General features: G+C 39.7%; 1 pseudogene; it reads left to right on the forward strand.

The window, feature by feature from the left end:
• Positions 1-1,498: 1,498 nt before the first annotated feature.
• Positions 1,499-4,304, forward strand: LOC131512607 (four and a half LIM domains protein 3-like; annotated as a pseudogene).
• Positions 4,305-6,541: the final 2,237 nt, after the last annotated feature.

Here is a 6,541-nt window from a genome sequence, read left to right on the forward strand (position 1 = left end):
AAAGTGGTGTAGTCGCTGTGGAAAACAGTATGGAGATCGTTCAAAAATTAAAAATAAACCCACCATACGACCCAACAATTTCACTTCTGAGTATATATCTGAAGGAAATGAGACCACTATCTCTTAGAAAGCTACACCCTATGTTTATTGCATTTTTCTCAATAACCAAGACATGGAAACAACCTAAATGTTCAGCAGTGAATGAATTGGTAAAGAAAATGTTGAATTGGATATAAATTGAATATATAAATATATTCCATATGGTCTTACTTATATGTGGAATCTTAAAAAATGAATTCATAGATAACAGAACAGATGTGGTTACTAGGAACATGGGGTAGGGAGTGGGCAAAATGTGGGAAGGTAATGAAAAGGTACAAAATTCCAGTTATAAGATAAATAAATTCTGCAGATGTAATGTATAACATAGTGAATAAAGTTAACAGTATTGTATCATGTATTTGAAAGTTGCTAAAAGAGTAAATCTTAAAAGTTCCTGTTAAGAAAGATAAGAGAAAGAAAGAAAGAAAGAAAGAAAGAAAGAAAGAAAGAAAGAGAAAAAGAAAGGAAAGGAAGGGAAGGGAAAGGAAAAGAAGGGAAAAGGAAGGGAAGGGAAGGAAAGGAAAGGAAAGAAAAGGAAAGGAAAGGAACATCAAATGGTGAATTTTCTTGTAGAGTATCTTTGAGGGAGGACTGTACTCTTTACCATCTTATTCATGACTATTCTAGCATTTGTAACAATGCTTTAGCAAAATATTTGAGTTACTACCTCTTAAGAAACTTCCCCATAGCAGTGCTTCTGGCCAATTTCTAGTAAGAATGGCATTCTTGCTTGTCAGAAAACTCTTCCTGTGTGTGTGCGTACATTGAGGCTGGAGATGGGAAGGTGGATATTGGCTAATTTGATTATCTTCCTGTTGATCAGCTTTGGCAAAGCATACTTTAATAATAAGAAATGCAAACTTTTATGTTAGCTTGCATATGACTTCCTATTATCCATATATTTATATGCAGGAATCTCAGAAGCCTGGGGTAAGAATGTGTGCCTTCCTGTGCACCCCCAAGTGACAGACATTCCTTAAATGTCTGTGGACCCTGTCCCTTCCTCCTCTGTCTCCTAGTCTTAATCCAACCCATGTCCTACTTGCTAGACTTACTGACCCATCTGCCAAAACAGGACACTAATATAACAATGCTCCGTGCAATTGAATGTGGACACAAATCATTGTAAAATGCAGATTTGGATACAGCAGGTCTTTTGCAGGACCTGAGATTCTGCCTTTCTAACAGCTCCCATATGATACTTCTTGCTCATGGTCTGTAGATCATACTTTGAGCAGCAAAGCTCTACAGAAAGAGTCAGCAGACTTTCTGTAAAGGGTCAGATCGTAAAATTTAAGGCTTTATGGGCCAAAAGGTGTCCTTCCAATTACTCAGTTCTGCTACTTCAGCATGAAAGTATATGGACAACATGTAAATGAATGGGTGTGCCTTGGTTCCAATAAAACTTATGTACCATGAAATGTGAATTTCATAGAATTTTCACATGTTAGGAAATTTTATTCTTTTGATTTTTTCCTCTACCTTTTAAAAGTGTAAAAACCATTGTTACTCCAGAGCTACACAAAAACTGGTGGTGGGCTGGTACTCCAGTTTGTCAACCTCCAGTCTAAACACAGAGCTTGAAGGCACGGACTCTAGCGTGGGTTCTTGCTCAGCCTTTTCCTAACTCTTGTTTTTCCCTGACCTCTTTTCTAACTCTTGTCAGCCCCCTGCCCTCTAAGCCACTCCCCCCAAAGCCCCTGCAAAACAGACAGAATACAATAAACAAAACGGCAATAGTAAGTCCTTCCCTATCAATAATTAGACGTAATTGACAAAACATAATGGAGAAAACGCAAGGGAACTGCGGTTTCCGGCTCCGCCACCGGCTTAGGCGGCTCACTCATAGCCACCATGAGCTAGGACTTTGTGCAAAATGCAGCGAATCCCTGTATGGCCTCAAATACATCCGGATGGATGATGGCCCCGACTGTGTGCCCTGCTATGACAACACCTTTGCCGCCGTCTGTGTTGAGTGCCAGCCGCATGTGGGGCACGACTCAAGGGAGGTGTTCTACCAAGACCGCCACATCCAGGTGGGCTGCTGCGGGTGCCAGAGCTTCTCTTGCCAGTACAGTGAGCTGCTGTGCATTGACTGCTGCAGCAGTGCCTTGTCCCGGGAGTTCACCTGCAGGGTACGCCGTCATGCCTGGGTCCCGGAAGCTGGAATGCAGAAGAGGCCAGACAGGGCCCGAGCACTGCTTCTGGTGCAGTGGTTTGTGAGCAGCTGCTGGGCTCCTGTTCCTCTGTGCCTCGCAAGCATGCTCATTGCTGCGTGCCCTGCCAGGAGAACAAGCTTTCTCCTCACCGTACCCTCTGCAGCCAGTCATTGACATAGGGTGCATAACATACCGTGATCAGCCCTGGCATCAAGAATGCCTGGTCTGCACAGGGAGCCACATGCGCATGGCAGAGCAGCAGTTTGCTTCCAGGGATGATGATCCCTACTGAGTGGCCGGTTTTGGAGAAGTGTTTGCACCCAAGTGCAGCAGCTGCAAAGGTAGCATCATAGGACTGGGTGGAAGCAAGTACGTGCCCTTCTAAGACCACCACTGGCACCACAGCTCCATCTCCTGTGCCCTCTGTGCCACCTCCCTGGTGGGCCAAGAATTCGTGAGGGGGCTGGAGACCAAGTGCTGTGCCAGGGGTGCGGCCCGTCAGGCCTTGAACCAGGACTCCTGGGTCCATAGCCTCTTAAACCAGGGCTCCAGGACTAAGGCGCCTTTTCCAAACCACCTTTGGGACCCAGTTGGGGTCCTTCTGGGCTCCAGGATTCAGCCTCCATGCTCCAACATACCCAGACCGGTACTTATTTACCCAGGACCCCCAAACCTGGGATCTTATGGAGCTTCCATGATTCAAATCCCCACTGCAAGCCTAGACTCCAGAATTTAGCCATCTTCCCTATAGTCTGGGTTCCTAGACCAAAACTTCTTCCCAAATCAGGGCTCTAGACTCAACCTTCCAAACCTGGAATCTGGGACCCAGGCCCTCTTCAATCTCAACTTCTTTCCAGAGACTTTAGTTCTCCCATGGGTGCCTGAGAAGTCCTCAAAAGTGGAGTATATTCAGGCTTGACCCTCCTCACCCCATGCCACCCAACCTCAGGGCTAGGGCTCTCTGGGCAGCAAATGAGGAGTTCACTGTTTAAGGAGGTTCTATAATATTGCCCAGTCGTGTCTGTTGAATGTTTTCTGATTTCATTTCAGCTCCATTCTGCCCACAGATGGGCAGAGGGATGGGACTGGTTCACCTGCCTTCCAGATTTTGCAATAATGCAGTGTGAGGAAAAAATAAAAATAATGAAAACGAAGAATTTACCCTTCCCCCAAACTGAATAGGAGGTGATAGTTCCAAACTTATTTTGTAAGTCCTGCATTTCTGATATCAAAGCCAAACAAAGAAAACGATAAGAAATGAAAATGATAGGCTAATATCATTGATGAATATGGATGCAAAAATCCTCACCAAAATACAAGTAAACTGAATCCAATAGTACATTAAAAATATCATACAATATGATAAGTGGGATTTATTTCTGGGATGCAAGGATGGTTCAACATACGTAAATCAATAAATGTGATAGATCACATTAATAGAATGAAGAATAAAAATTACAAGATCATCTCACTAGATGCAGAAAAAGCATTTAAAATACTCACACACTCATTCGGACAAAAACTCTCAACAAACTAGGTATAAAAGGAATGTAACTCAACATAATAAAGACCACATTTGATAAGCCCACAGCTAACATCATACTCAAGAGTAAAAAATTGAAACATTTTCTCTAAGATCAGGAATAAGAATAGGATGTCAATTCTCACCACTTTCATTCAAGATAAGTAGTGGAAGTCCTATGAAAGAAAAAGTCCTAGGTGAGAAAAAAAATGCATTCAAATCAGAAAGGCAGAAATAAGACTTATCTTTTTGCAGGTGACATGACTTATATGAAAACTCCATACATAAAAAATTATTAGAACAAATAAATGGATTCAGCAAAATTATACAATACAAAGTCAACATGCAAAAAACAGTTGCATTTCTATACATTAACAACAAACCATCTGACAGGGAAATTAAGAAACAATCTCACTTACATAGCATCAAATAATAAAATACTGTAGAATAAACTTAACAAAGGAAGTAATGAAGTTCACTGAGAATTAGAAACATTTCCAAAATAAATTAAAGAAAGCATATTAAAGAAAGCAAAGTATATATATATATATATATATATATATATATATATATACATACATACATACATAAAGATATTTTGTGTTGATGAAATGGAAGACTTGATATTGTTAAAATGTCCATACTACCCAAAACAATTTATAGATTCAATACTATCTTTTTAAAAACCCAAAGACAGGGGCGCCTGGGTGGCGCAGTCGGTTAAGCGTCCGACTTCAGCCAGGTCACGATCTCGCGGTCCGTGAGTTCGAGCCCCGCGTCGGGCTCTGGGCTGATGGCTCGGAGCCTGGAGCCTGTTTCCGATTCTGTGTCTCCCTCTCTCTCTGCCCCTCCCCCGTTCATGCTCTGTCTCTCTCTGTCCAAAAAAAAAAAAAAAAAAAACCCAAAGACATTGTTGACAGTAATAGAAAAGACAATTCTAAAATTCACAAAGACCCAGAATAGGCACAGAGATCATGAGAAAGAAGAACAAAGCTGGAGGCATCACACTTCCTGATTTCAAATATATTGCAAAGCTATTTTAAGCACAACAGTACAATACATGAATAAAGACAGACATATGGATTGATTGAACAGAATAGGGAGCCTAGGAATAAACCCACTGATCTTTTAACAAAGGTGGCAGGAAGACACAATGGGAAAAGGAAAAGTATAGTTTCTTCAACAAATGGTGCTGGGAAAACTGGGTATTCACATGCAAAAAAAAAAAAAAATCGGATCCCTACCTTATACCATACTCAAAAATCAACTCAAAATTAAAGACTTAAACACAGACCTGAACTATAAAACTCCTAGAAGTAAATGTAGAGGAAAAGCTTTTTGACGTTGGTCTTGGCAATGATGTTTTGAATATAACAATAAGAACACACAGGCAACAAAGGTAAAAGTACTCAAGTGAGACTACATCAAATCATAAACCCTCTGCACGAATATGGAAACAATCAAAAGAATGAAAAGAAAATGTACAGAATGGAAGAAAACTTGCAAACTGTCTATCTGGTAAGGAGTTGATTTCCTAAGTATGTAAGAAATTCATCCAAGTTGATAGCAAAAAACCCCCCAAATAACCCAATTGAAAAATGGGCAAATGACTTGAAAAGACATTTTTCCAAAGATGTATAAATGACCAACAGGTATGCGAAAAGATGCTTGACGTTATTATCAGGAAAATGCAAATCAAGACTACAATGAAATATCACCTCACACCTGTTAGGATGGCTATTACACATTTTAAAAAGATACTGGGTGAGGATGTGAAGAAATTGGAACCCTTGTGTACTTTTGGGAATGTAAAATGGTTCAGCAGCTATGGAAAACAGTAGGGAGTTTCCTCAAAAACTCAAAGTAGAACTACCATATGGTCCAGCTATCCCACTTCTAGGTACATATCAAAAAGAATTGAAATCAGGATCTCGAAGAGATATCTGCACTCTCATGTTCACTACAGCATTATTCATAATAGCCAAGATACAGAAAAAAAACAAGTATCCATTGGTAGATGAATGAGTAAAGAATATATGGTATATGCATAGAATTGAATATTATTCAGCTTTACAAAGGAAGAAACTCCCAGCATTTGTGACAACATGGATGAACCTGGAGGACATTATGCTCAGTGAAATAAGTCATTCACAGAAGGACCAATACTGCATGATTTCACTTATATGAGGTATCTTAAATAGTAAAACTCTTAGAAGCAGAGAATACAATAGTGGTTGCCAGAAGCTGACCCGTAGGGAAAATAGTGAGTTGTTCATTTGTTCATTGGGTATAAAAATTTGGTTTGAGAGATGAATGAGTTCTGGAGATCTGCTGTATAATAGTTAACATTATGGTACTGTGTACTTCAGAATTTAAAGGGTAAATCTCCTGATAATTGTTCTTACCACAAAAAACCAAACAAACAAACAAAAAATCAAGGGTGGTAGAGGAAGCTATTAATGTGTAGAGAAAGAGTGTAAATGGGAGATCTCTGTATCTTCCTTTCAATTTTGCTATGAACCTAAAACTGTTCTAAAAAAAAAAATCTTAAAAAAAAAAACAAACAAAGCAAAGGGACACAAGGAAACTCTGGAAGTGTTGGATATGTCTATTCCTAGATTGTAGTGATGGCATCATGGCTGCTTGTATATTTCCAAATGCATCAAACTGTACATATTGAATATATGCAGATATCATATATCTGTTGTATATCTGTTTTACCTCAATACATTTTTAAAAATTTCAATTAGAAAAATAA

Source organism: Neofelis nebulosa, chromosome 5 (assembly GCF_028018385.1).
Source record: "Neofelis nebulosa isolate mNeoNeb1 chromosome 5, mNeoNeb1.pri, whole genome shotgun sequence".
Lineage (NCBI taxonomy): Eukaryota > Metazoa > Chordata > Mammalia > Carnivora > Felidae > Neofelis > Neofelis nebulosa.